Source organism: Macrotis lagotis, chromosome 1 (genome assembly GCF_037893015.1).
Source record: "Macrotis lagotis isolate mMagLag1 chromosome 1, bilby.v1.9.chrom.fasta, whole genome shotgun sequence".
Taxonomy (NCBI): domain Eukaryota; kingdom Metazoa; phylum Chordata; class Mammalia; order Peramelemorphia; family Peramelidae; genus Macrotis; species Macrotis lagotis.
Window position 1 is genome coordinate 306,279,675 of NC_133658.1, and position 16,826 is coordinate 306,296,500.

Below are 16,826 nucleotides of genomic sequence, written 5' to 3' on the forward strand. Positions count from 1 at the left end.
AAGAACCATTTGCCAAAGCATGAAAGAAGTAGGATCACAAAATCTTAGTCTTAGAGCTACAAGGGACCTCAGAGATCACCTAGTCTAGCCCCCTCATTTTGCAGAGAAGGAAACTGAGGTCCAAAAAGGTTAGGTGAATTTTACAAAGAAATATAGGAATTAAGTTTCAGAGGCAGGATGTGAACCTGAGTCTTTTGAGTCAAACCCATTTCCACTAGGGTTAAGCAAACTGCCTGTTTCTTTTTTTTTATAAAAATTTTTGTTGGTACTTATTGTTTTACATCATAGTCCTTTCTTAATATTTCTCTTTATCAAGCAAAATCGGCCAACACAGTAACCACACTACACAACATATGGAGTACTGTATATCCATAGCCCACCCACCCCCCAATGTCTACCAAGAATAGAGAAGGCTTTTTCATCATCTGTTTTCCGGAACTAGCATTGATCATTACAGTTAATAAGTTTTCTGCTGGAATTGATTACATCCTTCATAATTATAGCACATTTAATTGTTTCAGTGTTCTAATGATATATAAAATTAATTTTTAAAATGTTTATAACTATATTTTCTTTCCTAGCAATATATCCTTATAACAATGGGAAAGAATAAAGGAAAGAAAAAAGTAAAGAAATAAACAAAGACAGGAGAGAAGGAAGGAAGAAGGGAGGGACAGACAGAAGAAAGATTGATTTAGCGAACCAGCCAAGTTATCAATGAATAATGAAGAAAGAAGATAATATATACAGTGTTGTACATCTAGTAGTCTCCTCCTCTGCAGAAAAAGAAAATAAGTATATTTTCTTACCTCTTCTTCAGGGTGAATCAAACAACAAGTATTTATTAAGGACCTACTAGGTGTCAGACACTGGCAATAAAAGTATAAAAAGTTAAATGTTCCTTCTCTCAAGGATCTAGCATTTTGATGGGTAGGAAGGACACAAACTTACATATAAGTATTTATACAGTATAAATATAAAGTTAACAAATATATTAAAAAATGGTAGTTTGGGAGAGAAGGCAGCACCAATTGAGGAAACAGGAAAAGTTCCAGGCACAAGATGGTACTTCAGCTACATTTTTAAAAGAAAAATAGAGATTTGAGTCACAGATAAGGAGGGAGTCCCTTCCAGGTATGTGCTAAGTCATGGAGTTAGGAAAAAGAATAATACTCTGTATAGGATATAGAGAAGGTAAGTTTGTCCAGATAGAAAAAAGAGTATATAAAGGAAGGGTGGTACTGTCCAATGACCCTGGAAAAATAAGGTGGATCAATTTGTGATAGGTTTTAAAGGATAAAGAGAGGAGTTTATCCAAGGGGCAATAAGAGGCCACTGAAGTTGAGTGAGTAGAGCGGTCACATGGGAGCTTAAGGAAAATTACTACAGCAACTATTTAGGTAGTACTGGAGTACTAAGAGACTTGAGGCAGAGAGACAAATTAGGAAACTATTACAATAATCCAAGCTAGAAGTGATGATAGCTTAACAAAGTGGTAGCTATGTGATTAGTCACAATGTAGATATGAGAGATGATATAAAGGTAGAAATGACAAGATTTGGAGCTAATCAGACATATGGGGTGAGGGACAAAGAGTAAATTCAGGAAAATCCTTAAACTGCAAGACTGGAAGGATGGTGGTATCTTAAGTGGAAATGAAAATATACAAGTGGGTAGGGTTTAGTTTTAGACATGTTAACTTTAATATGTATCTGGATGTCTAGTTTGAAATGTTCTAATACAATTAGTAATATAATTCTAAAGTTCAGGGAATAGATAGATGTGCATATACATGTATAAAGGTATACATATACATATATATTCACATATATATATATATATATATATGTAATCTCCATACACATGATAGTTAAACCATGGGAGCTGGTGAGAAACAGACAGAGAAATTAATTGGATAATTTTAATAATTATAATAATACTCTTTTTTATTTTATTTTTATTGTTCTTTAAACACATATTGTATCATGTTGGTTTACTTGATTCTATTTGTTCCATTGCATCAGTTCATCTAAGTCTTAATAGCAATAATAAGAATTATTCATATTCATTGTTTATTACTCCAATATTATTACATTACATTCATGTACCACAATTTGTTCAGTGAGTCTTCAATTAATGAGCACTTTGCTTTTAGGTCTTTACTACCTAAACATATGTAATGAATATTTTATTGTATATAGGCCTTTCTTTAACCTCCTTAACATATATGCCTAGAAATGATATTCTGGTTCAAAGGGTATGCATATTTTAACTAAGTATTCTTTTTTTTCCCCCCTTTCATTTTTGCAAGAAGTTAAGCGACTGGCCCAAGATCATACATCTAGGTAATTATTAAATGTCTAAGGCCAGATTTGAACTCAGGTCCTCCTGACTCCAGGGTCAGTACTCCGTCCACTGTGCCACCTAGCTACTAACCCCCAGATAAGTATTCTTAGCATAATTATTATTTTAGCATAATTTTGCAATAATTACAATAATTCATTTCTGAATAGTTGAACTAATTCAAAGCTCAATCCACAGTATATTAACATGCCCATCTTTCTACAGTTCTTCCAATACTACCTATTTCAATCTTTTTCCATTTTTGTCAGTTTCCTAGATGGGAGGCAAAACTTCAAATTTTGGGTTTTTTTTTAAAGTTTTATCTATTTAAAATTTAAAATTTGTTTATTTTCATTAGTTTTATTATTGTTGATGTGGAGCAATCTTACAAAAGAGTTCTAATAATATCAAATTCATCATTGGAAACTGTTTATTCTTACCCATTGACCACTTATCTATTGTAGAATAGATCTTAGTAATATATTTGTATTCGTTTCCTATGTCTTGAATATCAAATCTTTATCACCAATATTTGATGAAAATATCTATCCCAATTGACAACTTTCTTTCAAATCCTAATTGCATTGATTTTGTTTATAAAAGACTTTTTTATATCCTTTAATGAAAATTATTTTATTTTTTGATCATCTCTCTAGCCTTTGGTATAACAATAAAAATAACAACAATAACAACAAATGCCTCTGCTGACCATCTCTGTGAAAAGTACCACAGCTCATTCATTCACTTTTAATTTTTTATGACAAAACTTTTTCTTCTCAGGTCATGTGTCCATTTTAAGATTGTATGATATAAGATGTTATTTGGGCGGAGCCAAGATGGCAACAGGAGAAGAGCCTCTCTTAGGTGCTCTCTCTCAAAATTTATAAAATAAGTACTCTAACTAAATTTTCAAGAGACAGAACCCACAGAGGGATCCACTGAGGCAATTCTCCAGCCCAACGTAACCTGTAAAATAGTGGAAAGGAGCAACCCACCAGAGTGAATGAACTTCAGCCTCCAGAGGTGGGTCCCAGGGCACATGGGAGTCTCTGCTCATGTCAGCAGGGGGTAGTTTCCTGACCTGCACCCCGGGGAACACTGGAACACTTGGAAGATGGGAGGGGGAGCCTCTGTCAGAGCAAGCATGTGTGAAGTCCAGCCTTCAGGGCATTCAGTAAGCAGTGAAACACCCAGGCAATTGAGCCTTGAGTACTCAGCCTAGGTAGAGGATTGAAGAGAGACTTCTGAGATCTTCCCTCTGTCCCTGGAACAGGACTCTGGGACTCTGACCACATTCAGATCCTGATCACAGTTTAGGCCCCACATAGAACAGCAGCCCCCCCCCACTTCAGCCCCATGGCAGAGGGGTGCACTTGTAATCATTCACAGACCAGGAGGGAAGACAGAGTTTCACACACTGAGATCTTTGGGAGTGGGGTGTTCCAATAATACTCAAAAGCTCAGGAAGCAACCCAAGACCAGGCACAGGCTGGGGAAATGAGTAAACAGAGAAAAAAGAGGAACACCATTGAGAAATACATTGTCTATGATCCCAAGAAGGATCAAAATACTCAATCTGAAAAATGAAAGTTGGGCTCAGACTATGACAGAACTCAAAAAAAGATTTTGAAAATCAATTGAGGGAGATAGAAAAAATGGGAAAAGAAATGAGAGAGATGCAGGAAAAACATGAAAAAGAAGTCAGCAGCTTAGTTAAGGAGATCAAAAAAAATGCTGAAGAAAATAGAATGTTAAAAACCATCAAATGGATAAAACAGTTCAAAAAGTTATTGAGGAGAAGAATGCTTTAAAAAGCAGAATTGGCCAGATGGAAAAAGAGATAAGAAATCTAGCTCTCTGAGGAAAACAAATCCTTCAGATCTAGAAGCTGAAAGAAGTTGCTGACTTTACAAAAATTCAGGACACAATACTTCAAAACCAAAAGAATGAAAAATTAGAAGAAAATGTGAAACATCTCATTGAAAAAAACAACTGATCTGGAAAACAGATTCAGGAAAGATAATTTAAAAATTATTAGGATACCTGAAAGTCATGATCAGGAAAAGAGCCTGACATCATTTTTAAAGAAAATTGCCTAGATATCCTAGAAGCAGAGGGCAAAATAGAAATTGAGAGAATCCACCCATCTCCCCTGGAAAGAGATCCAAAAAAAAAACAACCCCCAGGAATATTGTAGCCAAGTTCCAGAACTCCCAAGTCAAAGAGAAAATATTACAAGCAGCCAGAAGGACACAATTCAAATATCGTGGAGCTGCAGTCAGGATCACAGAGGACTTAGCAGCAACTACATTAAAGGCTCATAGGGCTTGGCATATAATACTCCAGAAGACAAAAAAGCTTGGAATGCATCTGATAATCAACCACCCAGAAAAACTGAATGTCCTCTTCCAGGGAAAAAGATGGACTTTCAATGAACCAGGGGGTAATTTCAAATGTTCCTGTTGAAATGGCTGAACAGAATATTTGATCTTCAAATACAGGACTACACAGTTGGGTAATTGTTGGGTGTCTGAGATCAGATTTGGACCTGGGTGCTGCAGGCTCTGGGGCCAGTGCTCTGTCCACTGCACCACCTGGCTGTCATCATCATTATTATTATTATTATCACTTTATTTTATTTTGTTTTGGTTTTTGCAGGGCTTGGGGTTGGGGTGGCTTGCCTAGGGTTGCACAGCTGGGTGATTGTTAGGTGTCTGGGGCCAGATTTGGGCTCAAGTGCTCCTGACTCCAGGGCCAGTGATCTATCCACTGCACCACCTAGCTGCCCCTATTATATTTTTTATTTTAATTTTAAATTTTTCCTCTTTCCTTTACTTTATTGCTCATGAGAGTCTATATTTGGGGGTGTATTATGTTTATTCTTAAACAAGAATATTTTATTAATGTATAAAAAACATCATTTGTACAAAAATAAAATAAATATAATTTTTTTTAAAAATATGTTATTTGAAAAGAATTTTTGCCAAAATTCACTGATTATAGACTGTCTGTTAATCAAATATTTTTTAATTTTGCAAAACTGTTTATCTATGAGCAAAAGGTTAAAGGAGGCTGGTATATCAGAAAATGATTCACATAAAAAAAGAAAAGTCATCAGTAAAATATTTAAAACTAAATTACTTTGCACCAGAATGTCTTATCTTAACACAAATCAAAGCATGTTTGTATAAGCACAGATGCATACTTGTACTTATATAATGTGAATTGACAAGCCCTAAAAAGACTTTACTTTCACCCAGAATATTTATCTCCATCACTATCCTTTCATAGACTCTGAAATTCTTTTTTAATTAATATTTTATTTGTTTTTCCAATTATATACAATAGTTTCTACCTATTATTTTTTGCAAGGTTTTGAATTTTACAATTTTCTCCCAACCTCCTTTCCCTCTCCCCTCCTCCCCTAGAGAAGGTAGTCTAATTATCTTTTTTTTTTAGGTTTTTGCAAGGCAATGGGGTTAAGTGACTTGCCCAAGGCTACATAGCTAGGTAATTATTAAGGGTCTGAGGCTGGATTTGAACTCAGGTACTCCTGACTCCAGGGCCGGTGCTCTATCCATTGCGCCACCTAGCTGCCCCCATAATCTAATTATCTTTACATTGTTTCCATGCTATGTATTGATCAAAATTGAATGTGTTGAGAGAAAAAAATATCCTTGAGAAAGAAATAAAATATTAGAGATAGGAAAATTATGTAGTACATATGACAACTTTTTTTTAAAAAAAATGAAGGTAATAATCTTTGGTTTCTGTTTAAACTCCACAGTTCTTTCTCTGGATACAGATGGTATTCTCCATCGCAGATAACCTAAAATTGTCTGATTATTGCACTTGATGGAGTGAACAAGTCCATCAAGATTGATCATCAACCTCATGTTGCTTTTATGGTGTACAATGTTCTGGTTCTGCTCATCTCATTCAGAATCAGTTCATGCAAGTCTTTCCAGACTTCTCTGAATTCCCATCCCTCCTGATCCCTAAAAGAACAATAGTGTTCCATAACATACATATACCACAATTTGTTCAGCTATTCCCCAATTTATGGACATTCACTTAATTTCCAGTTCTTTGTTACCACAAACAGGGCTGTTATGAATATTTTTGTACAATTGATGTTTTTACCCTTTTTCATGAACTCTTCAGGGTATAGACCAAGTAGTGGTATGGCTGGTTCAAAGGGTATGTACATTTTATTGCCTTTTGGCAAAGGTTGAATGAGTTCTCATCTCCACCCACAATGCATTAGTGTTCCAGATTTCCCACATCCCTTCCAACATTGGTCATTGTACTCTCTGGTCATATTGGCCAGTCTGACAGGTATGAGGTAGTACCTCAGAGATACTTTAATTTGCATTTTTCTAATCAGTAATGATTTGGAGATATATTTATATGACTATAGAGAGCTTTGATCTCCTCATCTGTAAATTGCCTTTGCGTATCCTTTGTCCATTTGTCAATTGGGGAATGGCTTGGTTTTTTTTTTTTTATAAATTTGACTCAGATCTGTATATATTTTAGAAATGAGTCCTTTGACAGAAAAGTTTTAAAAATTGTTTTCCAATTTACTTCATTTATTTTTGATCTTGGTTACAGTAGTTTTGTTTGTGCAAAAGCTTTTGAATTTAACATTATCAAAATTATCATTTGTTCTTTATGATGTTCTCTATCTCTTCCTTGTTCATAAACTGCTCCCCTTTCCATAGATCTAACAGGTAAACTATTCCTTGTTCTCCTGATTTGCTTATAATATTGTCTTTGATGCCAAATCCTGCATTAATTGATCTTATCTTGGTATAGGGTATGAGATGTTGGTCTGTTCCAAGTTTCTGCCATACTATCTTCCAAATTTCCCAACAGTTTTTATCAAAGAGTGAGTTCCTGTCCCAGAAGCTGGGCTCTCTGGGTTTATCTAACAGCAGATTACTATAGCCATTTCCTGCTGTCTCTTTTGCACCTAGTTTATTCCACTGATCTACCACTCTGTTTCTTAGCCAGTACCAGACAGTTTGGATGACTGATGCTTTAATATAATTTTTGAGCTGGTAAGGCTAAACCACCTTCTTTTGTACTTTTTTTTCATTAAATCCCTTTAAATTCTTAACTTTTTGTTTCTCCATAAGAATTTAGTTACAATTTTTCCTAGCTCACTAAAGTGATTTTTTTTGGAAGTCTGATTGACATGACACTAAATAGGTAGTTCAATTTAAGTAGAAATGTCATTTTTATTATATTAGCTCAACCTATCCATGAGCAGTTAATTAAATTACCCAGTTATTTAAATCTGATTTTATTTGCGTGAAAAGTGTTTTATAGTTGTTTTCATAGAGTTTCTAAGTCTGTCTTAGCAGGTAGATTCCCAAGTATTTATATTGTCTGAAGTTATTTTAAACGGGATTTCTCTTTCAAGCTCTTGCTGCTGTATCTTGCTATTAATATATATAGAAATGCTGAGGACTTATGTGGGTTTGTTTTACATCCTGAAACTTTGGTTAAGTTGCTAATTGTTCCCAATAGTTTTTTTAGAGTATTTCTTAGGGTTCTCTAGGTATACCATCATGTCTTTTGCAAAGAGTGTAAGTTTTGTTTCATTCTTCCCAATTCTAATTCCTTCAATTTATTTTTCTTCAATTATTGCTGAAGCGTATATTTCCAATACAATATTGAAAAGCAGTGGTGATAACAGGCATCCTTCTTTCAACGCTGATTTTAGTGGGGATGCCTCTAGCTTATCCCCATTCCATATAATGCCTGTTGATGGTTTCAGATAGATACTGCTTATTATTCTAAGGAACAATCCATTTATTTCTACACTCTCTAGTATTTTTAGTAGGAATGGGTGCTGTATTTTGTCAAAGCCTTTTTCATCATCTATTGAGATAATGAAATTCTTAACATCAAAATTTTCCCTTTTTGTTAAGCCACTGTCTCCCCATTGATAAGATATACACATTTACAGGGAAAAGGCTGAAACATTCATAGGATGTCAAGACTACTATGGTACAAGAAAAATTCCAATAGATTTAGGATCAGAAGATGATAGAATCATAGTTCCAACACTTATCTATGTAAGTTCCAACACTTGGCTATGTAATGATGGGCAAGTTCAGTCATATTTCTAAGCCTCAGTTTCCTCAACTTTATAGGGGAAATAATAGAATTTATGCTACTTATCTCATAAGATATTATATGGAAATTGTTGTATAAACTATAAAGCCCAGATGCAAGTGTGAGTTGTCATTAGTTCTTGTTCAGAAGTAGAAATTGGAGTCCAAGGGCAAGAAACACAGGATAAACTTTGAAGAGAAATGCAAATAATCCTTCTCCTTGCACTTTATCAGGGTAGGCATAGGAAGTAACATGGGACCTCAAATGACAGAGGTGAAAGGGCATTGGGTCATGAAATTCAGAACAGGCTCAAAGCAAGTTGAAGAAAAGCTTGTTTTATGAAGACTGACTTATGAAGAAGCCAGTAAATCATAGAATGATTTAGAAAAAAAAAAGAATGTTGACTTTGGATTGTGTTCAAATTCTGATTCTGCTGCTTATTCCTTTTGTAATCCTAAGCAAATGTCTTTTAGCTTCATTTTGCTTCTGTGTAAAATGAAGCTCTCAAGCTATGTGATCACTTAGATCTTTTCTGACTCTAAATCTATAATGTGATTATTTGAACCTTAATAAGATATGATCACAATTTTCAAATATCTCATAGACAAATAGAATGCTGAGACTGGAAACAGCAAAACTGTCATGTAGAAGAAGAATTTGGACATGCTTTTTGTGGCTGCCCAAGATACAATTAGGACTTATTAGTGGAAGGATTAAGGAGTAGGAAGCACATAACCTTTCAATGTAGGAAGAGCTTTCTAACAACTCAAGCTATCCAGAAATAGATTTAAGATAGAGAGTTCCTTATCATGGATGCTATTAAAGAAATGTGGGGTGACTTTCTGTCACCACAAATGTTGGGAAAATGCTGAAGAGGTATGAGACTGAGTAATGATGTTTGACTTCTTTTTAATTGAACAAATTTATTATGTAAATAAAAATAGAAGGGTAACTACAAGAATAAGCATTGATAGAATGAGGTAAAAAAAATGTAGTGATACAAATTAAAGATCACCTAACTCCCTCATCATTATCTTCCTGCTGAAACTGATCCTCCATAAGGGGCTCCAAAACTGCTTTGGCACCCAAATCCTTCAGTCTCATGATGCTTGTCTTCTAGTGTTCAGAAAGCTTCTGGCAGAGACTGGTATGTTGGCTTCCAGAGAATGAAGTCAGACTTCCCATCTTCAGTCTTCCCTTCCTGGCACTTCATCAGTGCCAACCAAATACTAATCCAATGTAGGCCACTTGAGGACATGAAATTCCTAAAAGCTCAAACAGAACTAGGTATGAATCATTCTGTTCTGGAGCAAGTCTCTCATTCTGAGTGGATCACTCATTAGGTGTATCACTCTTAATCACTTAAATTTCAATCCAGAAGGCAACAAAAATTGGAAGGGAAACACAACCTCTTAACCAGGCTCTTATAACTATAGGAAACACGAACTCTCAACTTGGGTGTCCATAATTTTCTAAGATAGAATATACAGTTCTACTGATTGCTACTACTAAGACATTTCTCATTTTTCCTGGTGTTGACATACACTTCAGGTGAACAGGAAATTTCTTTCAAGGGAAATAAAAACCTGACTCCTAGGGACAGCTAGGTGGTGCAGTGGATAGAGCATTGGCCCCAAGGTAAGGAGGAACTGAGTTAAAATCTGACCTCAGACACTTAATAATTACCTAGCTATGTAACCTTGGGCAAGTCACTTAACCCCATTGCCTTGCAAACAAAAACAAACAAACAAAAAAAGAAAACCTGCCTCCTTTAGGAAACTTTCTTGAACTTACTTTGGCTCAACAACTCAAAGTTATCTTTGATTCTTCTCTTTCACTAACCACCAAGTACTAATCTGATATCACCACTTTCAAGTTACATTGTCTCTAATACCAGTCCTGGTGCCTTGCATGGTGTCTTAGACATAAGAACATGGTGTCTTATACATAAGAGAAGCATAACAAATCTTTGTTAATTTATAGAAAATGTTATTGCATTTTTCCCATCCATTTTCCTTGGACCTGTGCCTATTTTGTCATTCATTTTTAAACATTTGAGTCATTCATTGTTCATCAAGATCACCTCCCTCAGTAAACTGTGGGTCTTGCTCAAGGTCATATCACTAAAAATAGTCTGAGGCAGGATTTGAACTCAGTTCTTCCTGATCTCAAATCTAATCCTCTACACCGTAATAGCTCCCCATATGTTGATCTCACAATAGTCAGTTGTAAGGGAAAGCAAGTTCCTTTTATCTTGCCTAATTATTTTTTTGATCTCTACAGTCACACAATTGTCTCTTAATTAATTTATAGATGATTAAAGAATGACTGATGCAGAGTAAAGCTATTTACTTGATCTATTCATCTACTGTTTAAAAATGCTTTATAATTTGAGAAAGTAAATAGAAGAATAAATGTGAATAAATGAAGAAAAAACTACATCTGATAAAGACTGGAATTGCTACCCATTTCTTTCTTTTAAAAGTTTGATTCACACCCAAAGGGCATACCCTTTTATCCAGCAATACCACTACTGGGTCTAGACCCTGAAGAGATCATGGAAAAGGGTAAAAATATCACTTGTACAAAAATATTTATAGCAGCCCTGTTTGTGGTGGTAAAGAATTAGAAATTGAGTGAATGTCCATCAATTGGGGAATGGCTGAACAAATTGTCGTATATGTATGTTATGGAACACTATTGTTCTATTAGAATCCAGGAGGGATGGGAATTCAGAGAAGTCTGAAGGGATATGCATGAACTGATGCTGAGCGAGATGAGCAGAACCAGAAGAACATTGCACACCATAACAGCAACATGGGGGTGATGATCAATCTGAGTAGACTTGCTCATTTCATAAGTACAACAATCAAACACAATTTGGGGGGTCTCTGTGTTGGAGAATATCATCCATATCCAGAGAAAGAATTGAGTTGAATAAAGACCAAAGATTATTACTTTTAATTTTTTTAGGTTTTTTTGCAAGGCAAATGGGGTTAAGTGGCTTGCCCAAGGCCACACAGCTAGCTAATTATGAAGTGTCTGAGACCAGATTTGAACCCAGGTACTCCTGACTCCAGGGTCAGTACTTTATCCACCCCTCCACCTAGCCACCCCTACTTTTAATTTTTAAAAAATGGTGTCTTAAAATGTAATTTTGCTATCCCTTATATTTTATTTTATTTTTCCTTAAGGATACAATTTCTTTCTCAAAACATTCAATTTAGATCAATGTATACCATGGAAACAATGTGAAGACTAACAGACTGCCTTCTGTGGGGCATGGGGGAAGGGAATTGAGATTAGGGGAAAAAATTGTAAAATCGAAAAAAAAAGAAATAATTTTAAAAAAACAAAAAAGTTAATTCTCCCCTCCCCCAAAAAAAGCCCTCTTTAAACTCTAGACACCCCTCCAAAATAAAAAATGTTTAATTAAAGTTCATGTTCTTATAGTTTTTTAGTGTTTCATATGTGTTATATAAACATCTCATTTGATCTTCACAACTCCATAAGGGAGGTGCAATCATGCCTATTTTACAGATTTGGAAACTGAGGTTTATAGATATTAAGTTCCTTGTTCAGGAGCACTCAGCTAGTTAGTTCCAGAAACTAGATTTAAACTCAAGTCTTTCAGTCTCTAAATCTAGCCCACTAAGCAATGGAAGACTGTGAACTTCTTGAGGAGCAGGGGACATTTCTTGATTTTCTTTTCTTACACAGTATTTAGCACAATTTCTGATACATGGTAGGCACTTATTATATGCTTATTGACTTAACTTTATACTATGTCTCTCTCAAAATAAAGATTAGACATCATATATAGCCTGGATTCTATGTCTTTTAAAATTCTATGTTTTCATTTCCATTATCATTATTGTTGTGTATGTTGTTTTTCTGGTTTAAGCAAAGTCTTACAATAAAGTCCTTTGGAACAATCATAAATGCTGCCTAAGAGTATCACAGTATTGCAAACAACAGTCAATTCTGTGAAAATTTATCCCAAGTACAAGTCAAAACACAATCATGTGTGTAGATAAGGGTACTCATCTCTGATCTTCTAAAACACCCATAAATGTATACAAACAGCTGTTATTGTCAGTGACACCTCATAAAGGAAGCAATTTTATACACAAATAAGATCTCCTTAATTCTGAATAATTAGAAGGAAAGTCATGCAAAATTAGTGAAAATCTAAATCACTGACTAATTTTTAAAAGAAATTTAAAAGAAGAATTTTAGTTATATAACATTTACATGATCTTGGACAAGTCATTTGACCTCATTAAACCTCAATTTTCTCATCTGTTTAATTAAGGGATTGTTTTAGCTTATTGTTAAGCTAAATTTACAATCTAATTACTTGCACATATTCACATCACTTGTACTAGACTAAGGCAGAATATCAATCGCTTTTTCCCCTGATTCCAAGCCCAGAGCTTTTACCACTATACAAACTTATCTATTAAAAGTCTTTAAAAGATTTTAAAGGCCTGAAAATGTATTTCTTTAAACAGAGTAAACATTGCCTTGTGTTTTTTCCACTATTAATCGCCTTAGGTCACATTTCTTTGTATAGTGTTCAAAAGTAAATTTAGATCAACTCTTCTTAATTATCCAAATTCATAATTAGTGATGTACAAATTACTTAAATTTTGATGAATATAGTTAACATTCCCCCACATAATATAGTTTTCCATCTAGATGCATTTTAGATGGACAAGAAATATTTGAAAAAGTTGATATTAATTTGGGAGGCTCAGATATATTCACTTAGCCTCTAATTTCTTATTTTAAAGTTTTGTCATATTTTGTTTTTGTATCAACTTCATTTCAAAAAATGTCACAGTATTCTAGATTTAAAGTTGGATCTCTTCTCCCACTTCCTACCCTCATCCAATAAGTGAACTTCATAATAAAAAATTTTTAAAAAGAAAGGATAAATTTTTTACCATCACATCAACTTACCCTGAAAGTATATGCAGTGTTCCACACCAATAGCCCCCCCATTTAGAAATTAGAGGGAGAGATTTTCTCCTGTCCACTTCAGGACCAAGTTAAAGTGTTTCTATACTTTTTTCTTTTTATTTGTATTATTGCAATTATCATGGATATCTTTTTTTCCTGGCTCTGCTTATATCACTTAGGATAAATCATATGTCTTCCCAGGCTTCTGCATGTATATAGACACACATGTATACACACACACACATATTTGATTGTGTATATATTCATTCTGCATCAACTTGGGGGAAAAGTTTTTTGAATTAATGTAACTAAATTAACTATTTTATCTTTTCTGATCACCTCTTTAGGTTGGTTAATAACTCTTTTCAAAACAGTAACTGTGAAAGCTACCTAATTTTATTCTCTCCTATTTTTCTTATGGTATGACCTTTTTATGTACAGGTAAAGCAAACATTTTGAATGTTTTTGAATTTAAATGGAGGAGGGGAAAGCTGAGGGAAGGAAAATATGGTATAATATTGGCCTAATCCTAGTTTTTGCCAAATTAATTTTCCATTGTTCTGAGAGTAAAAGAATCTAGTCATTTATGTTCTTGAGTTTACATAACACTATAAATGAGTTCAATTATTTCTTATTCTTCCTTATCTCTTCTGTTCCACTCATCAACTTCTCGATTTTAACTATTATCAAATAATTTTGATAACTGCTTTATAGTATAATTTAAAGTCTTTAAATGCTATTGCACTTCCATTCCTTTTGTTCACATTATTTTCCTTGATATTGAGAACCTTTCATTCCTCCAGTGAATTTTGTTATTATTTTTGCTATCTTTATAAAATATTCCCTTGGTAGTTTGATTAGTATGACACTAATTCTGTGAATTAATTTAGGTTGTATCATTTAAATTATATTGATGGGTATGGTCCAACCATGACTAATGAATATCCACAACAATTGTTTACATCATTTTAGTGCCTTGAAAGAGTATTTTGTAATTATATTAAGTGCATTGTTAAATTAAATTAAAGTATATTATTAAAATAATTATCAGAAATTTTATGCATTTTATAATTATTTTGAATGACTCCATATTCCTGTCATTTTCTCCTAGATTTTTTGCTATATAGGAATGCTATTGATTTTTGAGGGTTTATTTTATATCCTATTATCTTAGCAAAACTATTGTCATTCTCAATTCAGTTTGTCAAACTGAATTCAATTTAATAAATATGCATTAAGCCTTTACAATATTCAATCAGTAGAAAGAATCTTTTTTCAAGAAATTTAATGATAGACCAGACTATGAGATATAAATGACTAAGAGACCAGAAAAAGTGAGATTAGTGTAAAGAGAAGATCCAAATAAGTTGTAAAATATGACAGTTTTTAGAAATAAAAGATCTCACTTAAGGGAGAGACCAGGTAATGCTTCATGGAGGAGGTAGAATCTAAGTGAGACCTTAAGAAAGGTATTTCAACAGATGTAACTGTTGGAAAATCCAATCTTGGCATGGTCAAGGAAACAGAAACAGTAGAGAAAAGGAAGAAAGAGGATAACAGAAAATAATTCCATTTCACTAGAGCCAAAGTCATAGAATACTTACCCAAATGTTTCAGGGTCCAAGTGTATGTTTATGCCTTTGCTCTTGGTGGTGTCATTTTTTTAAGTGGGCTTACCCTTCTCTTCTGTGAAATCAGATAATATGATAGATATTTTAAGTAAGTTTTGGCTTTGTTTAGTGTGAGTCCCTCTGGAGGTTGAGGTTTTTTAGAGAAAACTTAGGAGCCCATAATGAACATTCTGAAAATGATGGGAAGAGAAAGGGAAAGGAGTAGAACAGTAATCAAGCAGAAAGTGGGATGGTTGCTGTTAGTTTTCAAAGAGATCCAGTGACATCCTGGGATAAAGCAAGACAGTACTACACAGAGTTGGCTGTCTCATTCTCTCTTCTGGAATATTTGAAGTCCAGTGGCAGGACACAAGTCAGGCTGATGATCCAGGATGCAGTGGAGGACCAGAACTTCTGGTAAGAGATCCTATCAAGCCCAATTTAGGGTTGTTCATCTATCTTTGTTGTCCAACTGTTACCACCTCTTCTCTGTGACAGGATGGTACACTACAAACGAATCCAGTCCTGAAATTAAAGGATTTAAGTTGAAATTTGCCTTATATGCTATCCACTGTGTGATGGTTGTCAGTTTGCCATATTTCCCCATGTATAAGACACACCCTTTTTCAAGAAATTTGGGGTCTAAAAACTGGGAATGTATTATACAGTGGTTGTAGATTTTTTTTACTTGCATTTCCTGCATTTTTGCACTTGACTTTGCACTTCATTGCTTCACATTTGTTACTGGTATATTAGGTTATATTTTGCCATGTTCAGCCCAGAAATGGCTCAGAAAAGATTTTAATACAGTGCTGTCAAAGTGATCCATTTTGCAAAAGTGAATTGAAATTGTGTTACTCAATGTCATTTTAGTCCTCCTACAACTGAGAAAACAATTATGGGAAGAAGAAACCCTACTGAAAATGCCAGGGCAGAAGAAGGCCATGAGAGGCAAGTCAGCCAAGTTAGGCCCGAGTTAGAGAGGGAATTGAAGAGATGGATTGAAGAACAAAGGGCAAGTGGAATTCCTGTGTCCACAAAGATGGTTCAGTAAGAGGCAAAAAGAATTGATGATAAAAAAGAAGTGACTGATTTCAAAGGACACAACTGGTGCTTTAGTTTCAGGAAATGGAATGGACTATGCGTGCATCCATGCACCAGACTTGCCCAAAAAATGCTATGAGCAGACAGTCCTTGAATCTCATGATGAACAAAATGAGTTCAATATCTTTATGTAATACTTTTTTTTCAAATTTTAGGCCCCCAAATTAGGTGCATCGTATACATGAGAGCATCTTATACAAGGAGAAATAACACTATATATCACTTGGTCTATGTTTCCTCATCTACAGATGAGGAGCTTAAACTAGATCCCATATAAAATATACTCATCTAGGTGCAGGAAAGTAGGGAGAGAGAAACCCTTCTGAGGTTTCCTCTCCCTAGGAAATCCCTGAAAAAGAATGGTCCATGCCATATTTTCAGGAGAGATACAAAGGGAAAGTGCTACACTTTGCAGAATCTACTGAATAGTCATTCTCTGGTGTGATTTCCCAACACTGTCCAACCTATTCTTGAATGCCCCGAGTGAGAGGAAATTCATAGAAGTATGAACAATTTTATTGTTAGAGCATTCTTAATCTTAAATAAGCCCAAATTTTCCTCCCTATAATTTTATCTCCTTTGTTCTAGTTTTGCTCTTTGCAGTACAAGTTATCCAGCATTATGCTCCTCATAACCAACTTTGTACATAGTCCTATAATAAGTATCTAGTTACAGACT

At 34.5% G+C, this 16,826-nt stretch overlaps 1 long non-coding RNA gene across 3 annotated transcripts in view; it reads right to left on the reverse strand.

Annotated features, from left to right (window-relative positions):
• The window catches only part of LOC141505475 (uncharacterized), a 255,502-nt gene that overhangs the window by 57,872 nt on the left and 180,804 nt on the right, over positions 1-16,826 (reverse strand). For 2 of the 3 annotated variants that reach the window (XR_012473615.1, XR_012473614.1), the window contains exon 3: positions 15,039-15,569. This is a non-coding gene — a long non-coding RNA (uncharacterized LOC141505475). Of the gene's footprint in view, positions 1-1,922; positions 15,570-16,826 lie in introns of those variants that run through there. The other variant, XR_012473613.1, reaches the window with a different exon arrangement.